Source organism: Pipistrellus hanaki, assembly GCF_964339955.1.
Source record: "Pipistrellus hanaki genome assembly, chromosome: 1".
In the NCBI taxonomy this organism is placed as follows: Eukaryota; Metazoa; Chordata; class Mammalia; order Chiroptera; family Vespertilionidae; genus Pipistrellus; species Pipistrellus hanaki.
Window position 1 is genome coordinate 157,706,999 of NC_140503.1, and position 15,575 is coordinate 157,722,573.

The window sequence follows — 15,575 nt, forward strand, 5'->3', positions numbered from 1 at the left end:
CAGGAGGCAGCCGATCGATGATTCCCTCTCATCATTGATGTTTCTATCTCTCCTCCTCTCCCTTCCTCCCTGAAATAAATAAAAGTATGTGAACCCCCTCCAGATTATTTCATGTCACAAGTTAAATGAGATTAAGAAATTTTACCTAGTTTTTTTGGACAATGTTTTTAAGTGAAAAGCAAAGCCTAATTAAAGCCTGTGTGAAAGCCCAAGCTGGATTTTTATAACCTGCCTTATCTAATTTCTTATCGGAACTAACCAAAGCACCAGATGATCAATTTTCCACCTCAGTTTGCCAGTTTGTTAGTAATGCATCTTTCTTTTTTCAAACCTACCATTTTGTAGAAGTCTGACAGAGGTCAGAATCTCTGGCTATTCTGAGTAGAAGTGTTTTTAGTGTAGCTCTTAAAGCCCTAAACTCAACTGGCAAAAAATTAATTAATTAATTTTTGCTGATATGCATTGGCTCACTGATCCATTTAGCTCCAAAGGGACTAGACTTACTTTCACTTAATTAAATAGCTTTTTTAGGGACCAAGAAGTTATATGTAAACTGAGATCCATTCATTAATTCAACAAGCATTTGAAGATCTAATGTGAGCCAGATATGGAGCCCTAAAAGACAGACATGGGCCCTATCACTGAGTTTATTGGACAAAATTTGAAATAAATATAATATAATGTGTTACATCAAATTCATGTTTATTTTTTAACATAGTCAGTATTTAAATATTGTTACTATTTAAAAGAGGAAGAGCCCTTGGCCAGGTGGCTCAGTTGGTTGGAGTATTGTTCCATACACCAAAAGTTTGTGGGTTCTATTCCCAGTCAAGGCACATACCTAGGTTGCAGGTTTGATCCCCAGTCAGGGTGCATGCAGGAGATGAGTGATAGATGCTTTTCGCATCAATGTTTCTAACTCTCTCCCCTCCTTTCTCTCTGAAAATCAATAAAAACATATCATTGAGTGAGAATTTAAAAAAACAATAATTTAAAAAATAATAATAAATAAAAAAGGCAGAGGTTGTTTCTTTTCTTTTTCATTCAATCCCATCACGTCTTACATTGCATTGAGACTAAAAAAAAATTCATTTAACTAGGCTCATGGTTCTCAAAACTGGGTTTTCTGAATAAAAATAACAGTAATGACACTTTAGTCAGTGAGTTATACATAAAATATTCTAATCACTCATTCTGTTGTTAAGCTTTTGGATTGCAAATACTTGCTTCATCTTACATATATTCTTTCTGTTCGCAACTGATATTTTAACACTGGCTATTTAAAAACAAAAAAAAACAAAAACAAAAAAAACCCTGCTCTTCAGTAATGCAATATTTTGCTAGATGGAATCAGTATTCCTTACCACATAATTTCTCAAGATCTTTTCATACAAACTCTTGATTTGACAAGTCAAAAGAGGAGGGGGGAAATCTAGTCATACAGGGTTATTCACATCTTAAAATCTATATAGTTGGCTTCTCTGAAATTCAAATTTCTTTCTAAAGGTACCTGTCAATTCTGAGTAAAGAGGATGTTTCACCTTACCTTAAAAGCCTTCAAAGGGACTTTGGAAATCCAGGGTTTCTTATCTTTTTCTTTGGAGACTGAGTGGCACACTGTCCTAGACTTTTGCATGATAATTTCGTACCTGCCGAAATTTAAACTCAGTTTGATAATTTTCTCCACCAATCACTGTTTCGGATCCCTGATATAGGGTTATAGCATGTCACCATGACTGTGAAGCACATAATAACTTCCTCCACTCCCTCCAGTTGCTGATAGGCATTTGCTCACTGAACCATTTGGTCCCAAAGGGACTAGACTTACTCTGACTTAATTAAATGGCTTTGGGAGGCTGTTTTGCATTTTAAATATAGAGAATCAGTGTAACATATCTGAAAAGAGCCACTTAAGCTCTGTCACCCTGACATTTCTTGTCTTACTAAGGTTGGCAATCTAAGAAAACTCCAGGTTTCTTTAGTAAATATGACTGCCTATTTAAGATCCCTATCATTCCTGAGGTGGGTATTAAAGTTTCTGTGCTATAATCCCAGAAATGTCCACATACAACAGCCTGGACATTGCTCTAAGAGGTGTCTTTAACAATCTATAAATAGTAACTCCATAAATTCTCTCTGACCCAGACACTGATGTGAAGTTATAAAATGCATCAATTTATTATTCAAACTAAGTTTTTAAAATATCAATAGATTATTTAAAATACCGAAATTTATTGTGAGGTACTTAGATGTGCAAAAGGATGTTCAGACAAAAGATTGAGCTCTCCGTGAGCTGTTTTCTGTCAGCTGTGGAAGACAAAATAGAAAAACAGGCCATATTTCTAGCAGAAAGTTTTGGTACTTGAACTCAGCATTGTCTTGAGCCCCAGACATGTGCTATGATGCAGGTACTGTAATCTCTAAACCATTTCTCCAATCTGTGAGTTTAGAAGCTTGACAATCTATGTCTTTCCATGAACGTGTTCAAAATTTTCATGAATAATCCGACATTTTTATGCATTATAACATCAAAAGATATGAACCACGTTAGGCCACTAATATATTACTACCCAACAGTAGTACAGAATAACTACAGGATGAAATAGAAGCCTATTACAGGGAAAGGAGTAAGGTTGGAGGGGAGAATGGAAAGAGGATCTGCCTTGAAACTGTGTTTTCATAGCAAGTATTTTGTTTTTATTTAGACAGCAAGTTTATGTGAGTGGCTTAAAAGATCTAACCAAGTTTTGAGTAGTCTTAGGTTATTGGTGGAGTTAAGTCACCTGCCAACCTAGTCTTTTGCTAATGTGCATCACCTTCATTCTCACACAGACACCAGTGGAGGTTAGTGAACTGTGCCTGTTTTATTGGTTGTTGATGTTTTGAGAAGCTCAATAAAATTTATAAGACTCTGGCCTCATTAATCAGATAAATAAGAGAGAAGACATAATTATTAATATAAAGAATAAGAGATGAAAATACTACAGGTTTTATAAAAATTAAAAGGATAAAAAGAGAATACTATGAAGAACATTATACCAATAAATTCAATAACTCATATGAAATGGATAGATTGTGTAAAACCACCAAAGTTCACTAAAAAAAAGGGGGGGGGGGGCTAGTTGGATGGCTCAGTTGGTTGGAACATCGTCCCATACACCAAAAGGGGGTTCAATTCTCAGTCAGGGTTCATACCCAGGTTTTGGATTTTATCCCAGTGAGCTTGTGCTGGAAGCAGCCAATTGATGTTTCTCTCTTCCTCTTCCTCTTTCTCTTTTTCTTTCTCTTTCTTTTTTCCTCTTCTCTCTCTCTTTCTTCTTTCTCTAAAAAATAAATAAATAAAAACATATCCTCAAATGAGGATAAAAGAAAATTCTACCTGCTATGCATTTTAATCTATAGTAAAGAAAATAGGTCAGTGGCTTCATGGGGCCTGGGTCGGGGGAGGTATGGAAAGAAGGGATTATAAAGGGTTATGAGGAAATTTTTATAGTTACTTGTCATTATCTTAATCGGAGTTATGGTTTCATAGATATATATATGTCAAATATATATATATGTCAAAACATCCAATTGTACACTTTAAATCTATACAGTCTATTGTCAATTACACCTCAATAAAGCTGTTACAGAGAAAATGTAACTAAATCATTTCAAATCCTGTAAATTGATAAGTTAAAACTATGGCTTTAATAAGAGCTCCCCAAAAGGAAACCTAGACCTCAATTGATTATGGAAACCAAAATTTAAGATCTGTATTCAGATATCTATATCAATTTAGCAACTAAACAAGTTATCTAAAAACCCTCAATTGGGATTGTTATTCTGTCCCTAAGGAAAGAATTTGGAAAGGAACTCAACCTAGTGACTACTCTATTACCATGACTTTGAACTATCTGCCTTCCTGTTTTCTTAAATTTGGAAAAACAGTAGCTGAGCCAAATGCGAAAACTAAGGCAAGAATAACAATAGCAGTGCAGATCCTGAGAGAATGTTCCAACTCAGAGATTTCAAGTTGACTCAAATTAGTTCACAAATCATCAGAAGGTACGTGCTTCTCTGTGGGGGCAGATGTATAACATCCCAGCCGAGCATCTTTGATTGGTGAGAGCTTAAAAGGCAAAAACCTTCAACTCAGCCCTAGCTGGTTTGGCTCTCTCACATCAATGCTTCTCTCTCTGTCTCTCACTCTCTCTTCCACTCTCTTTTAAAAAAATAAAATAAAAAATAACCTCTGGTGAGGATTTTAAAAAAATGAGGGGGAAAAAAACACACCTTCAATTCAATTATCCACTATTGAACTAATGCCAGTGCAATTGGGAAAACAGATATATTAATTTTTTGTAGAAAAGTAACCATCGTTGTTGTTTTTTTTAAATAGCAACCATTTCTTCTATATTTTCTTATTCCATTTCCCTCAAGTCTACAGTTGGCATAATGTCTTTGAAATCTCTTTATTTTAAAAAGACATTATAATTGAACCTCAAGTAACAGACATATCTTTGGGGAAGTCTTAGCTTCTATTGTCTTATTATGACTGAAAATACAACAGTTACTAGACCACATAATCTTTTCTTCCTTTGAAAAAAAAAGGAATACTTCAACTGTTCTCTTTTCATTTGCATATATATATATATATATATTTTTTTTTTTTGAAAACTGTGTCTTTGATATTGAGAGCTATTGGAGAGTAATAATTAAGATTAGTGGTTTTGAAGTCAAATCTATCTGGGTCAGCCCCTACCTGTCATTTACTGTGTGACCTCATCTAAGATTCAGTTCTCATCTGTATAATTGTGTTATAATAGTTAACTTATTGAGCACTAATATATACACAACAACCTGAGCTTATTATCTCATCATCCTTAAAATGATCACACATGATAACACAGCTATCTATATCATAGAAATAAAGAAACTGCATCCCAAAGTGGCACAACCATTAAGTGACAGACCCAGATTTGAAACCCAGAATTCTGACCTTAGAACCTGACTCTGAGCCACTACGCTGAATTAACTGCTTACTTCTTAATGACACTGTGATGGTAATACATGGAACACCGCTCAGTGCCCAGTATACACACATAACTCCTTACAGGGGCAGCTATTATTAATTTCATGGTTTTTCACTAAGTCTGAGTCCTTTGTCACTGATCAAATTATCCTAGGATTATTGGCAAAGTGATGCCTTTAAATAAGACCCCCAAACTTTGACAGGTATTTTATTCAATACTATAAGTAACTTACTAATCTTTAGTGAAAACAAAAGTATAATGGCTCTCATTCTTTCTCTCCGACTGAGTGTTATGACTCCTAACAGATGTACCTGCTTGCAGTCTCTGTGCACTGCTCCCAAACCCCTCACACCGATGCCTGAGTGATCTTTCTAAAATGTACATTTCATCATGGCACTACTTAGATTCAAACTTTTTTAAAAAATCCTCACCCAAGGATATGTTTTTACTGGAGAGAGAGAGAGAGAGAGAGAGAGAGAGAGAGAGAGAGAGAGAGAGAGAGAGAGAGAGAGAGAGAGAGAGAGAGAGAGATGGTTGCCTCTCATACACACCCTGACCTGGGATCAAACCCCAACCTTTTTGGTGTGTAGGACGATGCTGCAGCCAGCAGAACTGCTCAGCTGGGGCTAGATGCAAACCTCTGAGTGACTCTTTATCTGCCTTGGAACTTCTTCCACTATCCAGCCTCACCTGGGGCAAATCCCCTTTGAAAACCCTGAAGCCCTGAGCCTGACGGGGAAGGTCACAGAGAAGCAGGGCCAGAGACATGGTTGGGATCAGGTTGCCAGATGTCCTGGATACAGAGGGCATATCCTGGATTATAATTATTTTTTTCTGCTTTCCGTATTGACTTTGTGCAGATGTCTTAAATGTCCTGTACTCACACCTCTTCTCAATCATCACAAAAAGTTGGCAATTTATGCTAGTTTTCTACCACAGTAATTGGTGCTTAGATCTTTTATTTGGCAACACTAACTGAAAATCATTCCTCCACAAATAAAGATTTTTACAATGCAATACTTTATCCTCTTGCAGACAAACAAGGTCAGAAAAGGAAGAAAGCAAGGCAGGCTTAACTTGGACAGCAAAATTTTTATTTTGGTGTGTGTGTGTGTGTGTGTGTGTGTGTGTGTGTGTGTGTATAACGTCATCCCTACCACTTCCTTCCTCGTTGCATTTTCTGATACAACTCTCCCCTAGCCTTCTAAGTGCCTACTGAAAAAGTCACCTGCCAACCTAGTCTTTTGCTAATGTGCAATGATATAACTACATCTTCATCACAGGGCTGCTATGAGGATTCAAAAATGATGATGGGTGTGAAGTGTTTGATGCAGTTCCTGAAACGCAGATGATTATCGATGCCAATCATAATTAAAACCTAGCATAAGTACTGACAGACCCATGGTGTTACTGGGTTCTAAAAGCAATCCCACAGTGGGCCAAGAAATTGAAGTCCCTAATTCCCATCACTCAAGGAAGAATGGTTAATAGATGATATAGGTGACTCCAATGGGCACATCATAGCACCCACCAGGAAATGGGTTAGGAATGCCAGGCCACCCAAACACACTCTGTCCCATGGAGTATTGCCAGGGTAAGTGATACACAGCCCAACTCCACCACTTCTACCACCCAAACACCCACTCAGGGAGGGTTTTAAGCCAAATGTAAATCAGTGGATAACTTGCCTACGATTGCCTGTTATAGACATGGGCTTAGACTCTCCTCAAATAACAAACCACCCGTCAGTTCAGGAAATAACAGGGTTTAATTTTAATGTTGTATCTTCCCCTTCACAGAAATGTGTTAAGCGGGGGAGGGGGCGGAAGGGAAGAAAGAAGGGAAGGAAGAAAGAGAAAAAAGTTAAAATTTCTAAAGCCACAGGAAGAATTAAGCTATACAATGTTTTGCATGAGCTATTATGAATTTAAATAAGCAAAGACTAGCTAAGATAGTATTTTTTTTACTTTTCGTATGTAAGATCTGATAAAGCTTTGAAGAGAAGGGGCTTCCAAAATATTAATATAATTAATAAGGAAGGAAAAATACCATGCTGTGTTTTTGAATTTTATACTGAGTGGCCAGATTATTATGCGTTCAGAGATTATTATGCATTCAGTGTATATCCTATATAATAAAAGGCTAATGTGCAAATTGTCCCCTCAACCAGGAGTTCGACCAGCAGGCAGGCCAGCCAACTGCTCATGTCCCCTCCCCCTGGCCAGGCTGGCAGGACCCCACCCATACACAAATTCATGCAACGGGCCCCTATTATATTTACTGAGTGGCCAGATTATTATGCGTTCAGAGATAATAATAATCTGGCCACTCAGTGCAGGTCACAACCCATTAATAGATCATAAAATCAACATCAGTGTTTTTGTGATGAAAGAATAGAATAGGACACCACACACAGTAAATATATATTTTTAAAGGTTTGATTCACTTTGCATGCATATTTGGGTTACAGTGTAATATTTACTGTTTATAGTGAATTGTAGAAAGCTGATTGCTCCTGGAATCACAGAGTTTGAACCTATTACTTACTCTATTACTTACTAATTTTATGGCTTGTGACAAGCTTTAATTTCCTTGGATGTGAAATGGAGATAATACCTGCAAAAATTCTTAGGAAGTAAAGCAGGATCATGAATATAAACTCTTTCGGCATGGTGCCTGCCCCCAAACAGTAACTTAGATGTCAGTTTTCTTCTCCTTTCCACTTAAGGTCTCATCTACATAAATAGATGCAAGGACCACAGCAACAGTCATTTCAGTGCCCTTGGCCTCAGTTTTCATATTTTGAAATAGAAGAGCTGAACTAGATGAATGAGGTGCCTGCTCTACAATTGCTTGGCTTAATTGAAATGGTCATTCTATTATCGAATGAGAGGGATTTTCATTGAAATGTTTTGTAAATCCCAATTGTTGGGAGGGTGGTGCGTCCAGTGGGCATGGAGGCTCCATTCCCCTACCTTCCTCCCCATACCTTGCTCAATGAATGCATCTCTTACATTTTGCTGCTTCTGAGTTGGATCCTTTATAATAAACCAGTAAGTAAAATGACTTCCCAAGTTCTATGAGCAGTGATAGCACATTATCAAACCTAAGTAAGGAGACATGAGGAACCCTGATTTATAGTCAGTCAGCCAGAAGTAAGGAAGGCCTTGACCTTGATATGGGGGCAGTCTTATGAAATTGAGCCTTTAGCTTGTGGGATCAGATGCTAATTTCAGATAAATAGTGTCATAATTTAATTCAGTTGCAGGATACCAGCTGGTTAGGAGGTATTTACATATGGGATTAGAATCAGAGGTGACAATGTGAGTTAATGATTTTATAATACATACTAGAGGCATGGTGCACATATTTGTGCATGGGTGGGGTCCCTCGGCCTGGACAGCAATCAAGGTCTAGCAGGGGAGGAACCCCGGGGAAGTTGGCCGGCCATGGGAGGTTGGCTATGGGTGCACATTGACCACCAGGGGCGGTTCCTGTATTAAGCACCTGCCCCTAGTGGTCAGTGAGCATTATAGCAACTGGTCAACTGATTGGTTCAGTCATTCCAGTTGTAAAGATCACTTAGGCTTTTATATATGTAGATATAAAGATAGGAATAGAAGTACTTATAGATGTATTTGTGTATTTATATGCATGGTTATATAGTCCTAACTCTGTCTACTAAGAAAGCCCAGAAGCAATGATACCCCAATAGTAATGAGTATACCAAATATCCAGATTTTGAGTTGTAAATACCATTCTCCTCTGGGGGGAAAATATCAAATATCCTTGAAAAATGGCTGATTCTAGGACTGAGGCAAGTCTATATATATATATATATATATATATATATATATATATATATATATATATATATATATATATATAAAACTCTAATATGCAAATAGACCAAAAGGCTGAACCAAACAACTGGCTGTTATGATATGCGCTGACCACCAGGGGGTGCGCACAGAACATGGTGGGCATCGGCTCTGGTAGGATGGTGGAGCAGGTGAGCAGGGGTGCCACACCAAGGCAAGGCGCCGGTCTCTGTCATCCGGGCGAGCCTCTGGTGGTTATTGAAAATTCTTTGCTCCTGCATGCAGTGGTCCCATCTGGCCCTTGCACCTGCTGCCAGCACTGGTGCCATCACCACATGGGAACAGTGGCAGTGGGAGCAGGATTGCAGCAGACAACGGTCCCGGAGCTATGGTGGGAGGAGCTAGGCAGGGGCGTGGAGGATGGGCCAAGACCTGCCACTATGCCCACCAGAGCCTCACATCCCACAGCTCCTTTCAGGGTGCACAATTCTGTCACTGGGCCCCTAGTAAAATATAAATAAGCCTGCAATGTCTTTCTGTGTCAGAAAGCACATAAATACTCAAAGAATGATGGGGTCATGCCACAGGGCCACAGGGACCAGCCTGGAAGGACTTCCACTGGCCAATGTGGGAGCATGTTTGAACATCTAAATAATGGTAGTAACAAATTACAACCAATAATAAAATAGGAATCCATGAGTCCCTACAGATATACTAGGTGTACCAGTTAATAATGCAGATTTTTTCAATAGATGGAGTTGCACATATGTTGATATATATGCGATTTGATATGCATGCTATTTTGTTGTATTGACAGCAAGCTTCAAAACTTCATGTCAAATTTGCTGAAGGTGTTAACATCATAGATATTTTTACGCTTAAAAATGTCGAATTCCATGCCCCCCAAAAAAGAGCATTTGCGGAAAGTTTTAATTCATAACTTTTTTTGAAGAAAAGTGCTGCTGAATACTAAGGGAAGCTTATGATGAACATGTTTTAAACGCTTTAAAACTGATGATTTCCATGTGAAAGACAAAGAATATCCAGGTCACCCGAAAAAGTTTCAAGACCAACAAATACAAGCATTATTGGATGAAGATGCGTGTCAAACTCAAAAACAACTTGCAGAAAGATTAAACATTGTTTAGCAAACAATTTCCAATCATTTGCAAGCAATGGGAAAGATTTTAAAGGAAGGAAAATGGGTGCCACATTAACTGAATGAAAAACAAATGAAAAACCAAAAAGTCATCAGTAAAATGTTGCTTCAGTGGCATGAAAGAAAGTCTTTTTGGCATCAAATTATGACTGGCGATGAAAAGTGGATATATTTTGAGAATCCGAAATGCACAAAATCATGGGTTGATCCAGGTCAACGATCAACATCGCAAGACTAAATCGCTTTGTAAAGAAGACAATGCTCTGCGTTTGGTGTGATCAGGAAGGTGTGGTGTATTATGAGCTTCTAAAACCAGGTGAAACCCTTAATATTGATTACTACTGACAACAAATGATCAATTTGAATCATGTTTTGATTGTAAAACAACCAGAATGTTCCTGAAGACAAGGCAAAGTAATTTTGCTTCACCATCACACACTTCAAAACTAGTTAAAGACACATTAAAAGATCTTGCCTGGGATATATTAACCCACCTGCTGTATTCAACAGACCTTGCTTTTTCAGATTACCACTTGTTCTGATTGATGGCACATGCACTTTCTGAGCAGCACTTCAAAACAAATGAAGAAGTGGCAAATTGGGTCTCTGAACAGTTTGCCTCAAAACAAGAAAAGTTCTGTTGGGATGGGATCCACAAATTACCTGAAAGATGGGGGAAATGTGTAGCTAGTGATGCACATTACTTTGAATAAAGCATTTTTTATGTTTCTCTAGAAATTATCATGTTTTCTCTGATTATAAAATCCTCCGTTAATAACTGGTACACCTAGTAAATAAACAAATAAAGGAATAATTAGAGTGGAAGATAACATTTTTTTCCCTTACAACATTTCAACTGTGAAATGTAGAAAATAGAGAATATTCATCTTGCAACCATTGTAAAGGAGGTTGATTGAGAGAGAAATTATCGATGCTTGTTGAAGATGTGGGCATATATTGGATGAGGTACAAGGTATTAGCAAAGTGTCCAAATAACCTCCCTCATATACCCCAACTGTTAATTAGCTGCCAATGGGAAAGTGAGGGCTTTAAGGTGGAGAAATCTGGTGGAGAGCAACATGCCAAGTGGTCGAGGTCAACACCAGCAGCAGCAGAATGTGTTAGCATCAGGTGCCCCCCTCCCCAATATGAGGCATTGAGAAGAGCACAGTGTCATTCTAGTAGTACACTTGCTCACAATGGGTAGCCTGAGTCTGGTCATCAGGTTATGAGAACAGAGAAATGGACCCCATTGGAGATCATCCTATGGAATGTAAGGCTTCCACTTTTTAAAACTGTCAGGCATGTGAAAGGCAGATACGGAGTGGAAATTACATAGCCGTGTGGCTCAATGGCAAGCATCAACCCATAAACCAGGAGATTACAATTCGATTTCTGATCAGGGCACATGCCTGGTGGCCGGCTTGATCTCCAGTAGTGGGTGTGCAGGAGGCAACCAATCGATAATTCTCTCTCACTTTAATATCTCTCTCTCTCTCTCTCTCTCTCTCTCTCTCTCTCTCTCTCTCTCTCTCTCTCTCTCTTTCTCTCTCATCCTCTCCTTCCCCTCTCTGAAATCAATTTTAAACAAATTTTTTTTTATAAAAGGAGTGGGAACTATTCCATATTGAAGGTGTCTTAAAAGACAAGACAGCTGAGTACAACTCATTTTCCTGGATAGGATCCTGAATCAAAAAGGAAAAGAACCATTTGGCAAAATTTGAATGAGGTCTTAGGGTTAGACAGCTGTATTTTACCAATGTTGACATGATTATTTGGAGAACTGTGGGTTGTTTTATATGTGGTTGTCATTAATTTATAAAATACACATGTATCCAGGGATGATGGACATCATTTCTGCAGTTAATCTGCAAAGATTAAGAAACTGACTAATGATAATGAGTGTGGGTGATGCAGGACATGAAGTAAAATAATAACGTTCAAGAAATCTGGGTGAAAGGGTTATAGGGACTCTTATCTGTTCTGGCAACTGTTCTGTAAGTTTGGGACTATTTCACAATAACTTATTTAAAAAGTTAAAAGTAAGCATCTTCATTATATAGATAGAATCTTAAACCAATTTAATGAAAAGCAAAAATCTCAGAAAGATACTCTGCCACGCAACATGATTATAACAAATATTTCTCTACATAATGTGCCCATTTGACTATATCAATGGCACTCAGATTCTTCTTCTAGTTTTGTGTGTTTGCCTTAAGATAAATCTCTAACTTTGAGTCAAATGGTGTGTCTAGTTTTGAAAGACAATGCAAAAATTATAATTATCTGTCTATAAAAACACTGTTTTTCTATAAAAATACTATTTTTATGGGAAGCAGTTTACATGATGCTTTCTTAAAACATATAAACTAGTGGCACAGAACACAGAAAAGACCCTTTTACAACCAGTCATGCTGGAGTGTAGATATAACAAGTAAAACAACTGTCCAAATACGTGGCATGAATCTGCTGTTTTTCTGGTCTTGATAACTTTTCTAACACACACAGGCCTCATTTTATGATTTTTTTTTCCTATTTTATATGCTCATAAATTGCAATGGTAACACTACACCTTATCCAATTTTAATATGTTCATAACAACTTGAAAAGCGCCCTGAGAGTTACAAAGGAGCGTGTAACAAGTTGTTCTTGCCTACAAGCCCCATATATTGGCAATCAGCTTGCTTCGAGGTATGCCAGAAATGCGTACCTAGTGTACTTATGCATACGCCCGCACTTGGACAGAGGAGAAAAGCCAGTGCTATTATATACTTTGGACTGAGGTTTGCAGGTTTCTGGAGACCTCCTGGGACATGAATGTATATAAAACATGAGTTTGTTATTTATTTATTTTTTTAGGAATTCCAGAAATAATCTTTTCTAGTATTAGAAAAATCATTTTTATCTTGGGACCTTTTCTTTTTACTTACTTTCATGGTCCCATGGGCTAGGATAAGAATGAGAGTGAAATTGAAAATGTACCCGCTCCACAGCATGGCCTGTTTGTTTTTTAAAATAGGGAAGAATCAAGCTCAGCAGTGTCCCACCACCATTTACAGCACTAGACTCCTCTCCACCCCTTCAGTCCCCACATGACCATGGTGAGACACACCACCCCACTCCTCTGCGTGCACCTGTAATTGCACAGAGGATAAATCCCGGTAACATTCGGAACCTCAGGCTGCAAGGCTGCCAAGGTGCTGGAAGCGGGGGAAGGTGGTGTTGGTATCTAGTGAATTTGAAAAATAAGTAAAAAGAGAAGGAAGGCTATCCCTGGGGGATACTAAATATGGAAGGTAAAATAGTGGCCCCTATGACCTTTGACACCTAGTGATACACCCACGAATAGGTTACCTTACATGGCAAAAAAAAAAAAAAATGACTTTGCATGCATAATTAAGGATACAACTCAGTTAACCTTAAAGTAGGGAAATTATCTTAGATAATTTGGGTGGGCCCAAGGCAACTACCTGAGCACTTAAGAGTCAGAGAGGGGGCAAGGCAGAGACATTGAAAGTGTAAGAAGTAATCAGTGCACCATTGCTGACTTGCAGAGGGAGGAAGCCACAAGAATATAAAAACCTCAGTCCCACCACTTCCAGGAACTGAATTCTGCCAGCAACTTGAATACACTCAGAAATAAGTTCTGGAGAGAAACCAAGATGGCGGCATAGGTAAACACCTAAACTGCTGCCTCACACAACAATTTCAAAACTACAACTAAAAGACAAGACGGACATCATCCAGAACCACAGGAAGGCTGGCTGAGTGGGAATTATACAACTAGAAGGAAAGAGAAAAGCACACTGAGACTAAGAGGAGCTATAGAAGACGGTGGTAGTGAGGCTCGCATGTATGTGCGCATGCGAAGAGGACTGGCAACTGAGTGCACAACTGGCTTTCTCAAGCAGGAGGGAGACAAAAGCTCCCGACTGTGCTGAACTCCAGTTCCAGGTGAGACTCTCGGGACCCAGACTCATTCGGAGAGTGGGTGGAACTCGAGGGAGGTTTTCTCTCAGAGGTGCTTGCAGGGATTACCACAGAACACTGAGACACAGGGGCCTATTAGGGCAAGGCTGATGGGAAACCAATGCTGTATGCTCTGTCCCATCCAAGTTGAGCACAGAGGCTTTTGCAAGTCTTGTCTCATAAGGGTGTCTCCAGCACAGAAGTTCCCCCAGCATAGTTATAGCTAATCCTCACAGCCAATTGACCTGGAGGTCAATTCCTCCCAGTGTTACCAGCAACAATCAAAGCTTAACTACAATAAGACTATGCACACAGCCTACAAAGGGTACACCAAGAGTGTCCACATCAGGTAACTGGGGAGGCTGAGCTACTGGGCTCCTATAGGTCTCCTAGCACACAAAGCCACTCTATCAACTCAGGGAAGCAGCCAAAATGTTGAGACCAAGAAACAGATCACAAATGAAAGAAATGGAGGAAAGCAAACAACTGGATATAGAGTTCGAAACCACGGCTATAAGGTTTTTTAAGAATTTTCTAGAAAAGGCCAATAAATTTAGCAAGACCCTCAAGGATATGAAAAAGGACCAACTAGAAATTAAGCATACACTGACTGACATAAAAAATATTATACAGAGATCTAACAGCAGACTACAGAATCTCAGGAATCAAGTCAAAGATTTGAAATTCAAAGAAGAAAAAACACTCAACTGGAAAAGAAAAAATAATCCAAAAATATGAAGATAGTGTAAGGGACCTCTGGGACAACTTCAAGTGTACCAACATCAGAAATTTGGGGGTGCCAGAAGAAGAGATAGAGAAAGATACTGAAAACCTATTTGAAGATATAATGACAGAAAACTTCCCCCACTTGGTGAAAGAAAGAGACTTACAAATCCAGGAAGCGCAGAGAACCCCAAACAAAAGGAATCCAAAGAGGACCACACCAAAACACATCATAATTAAAATGCCAAGAGCAAAAGACAAAGAGAGAATCTTAAAAGCAGCAAGAGAAAAACAAAGTGATAAATATCAAAAACCTACAACCAAGATTACTCTATCCAGCAAAGCTATCATTCAGAATTGAAGGGCAGATAAAGAACTTCATAGATAAGAAAAGCTAAAGGAGTTCATCACCACCAAACCAGTATTATATGAAATGCTGAAAGGTATTCTTTAAGAGGAAGAAGAAAAAACTAAAGATAAAAATTATGAACAATAAATACATATCTATCAACAAGTGAATCTAAAAATCAAGTGAATAAAAAAATCTGATGAACAGAATAAACTGGTGAATATAATAGAATGAAGGGCATAGAAAGGGAGTGGATTGACAATTCTCAGGGGGAAAGGTGTATGTGGGGGTAAGGAAAAGACTGGACAAAAATCATACACCAATGGATGAGGACAGTGGCGGGGGGGGGGGGGGAGGGGATAGGGAAATAAGGCATAGGGTGGGGTGTGAACTGGGTGGAGGGGAGCTATGGGAGGGAAAAGAGGAACAATTGTAATAATCTGAACAATACGATTTATTAAATTTAAAAAACAAGTAAGTTCTTCCTCAGAACCTCCAGAAAAGCACACATTCCTGCCAACACTTGATTTTGGTTTGTA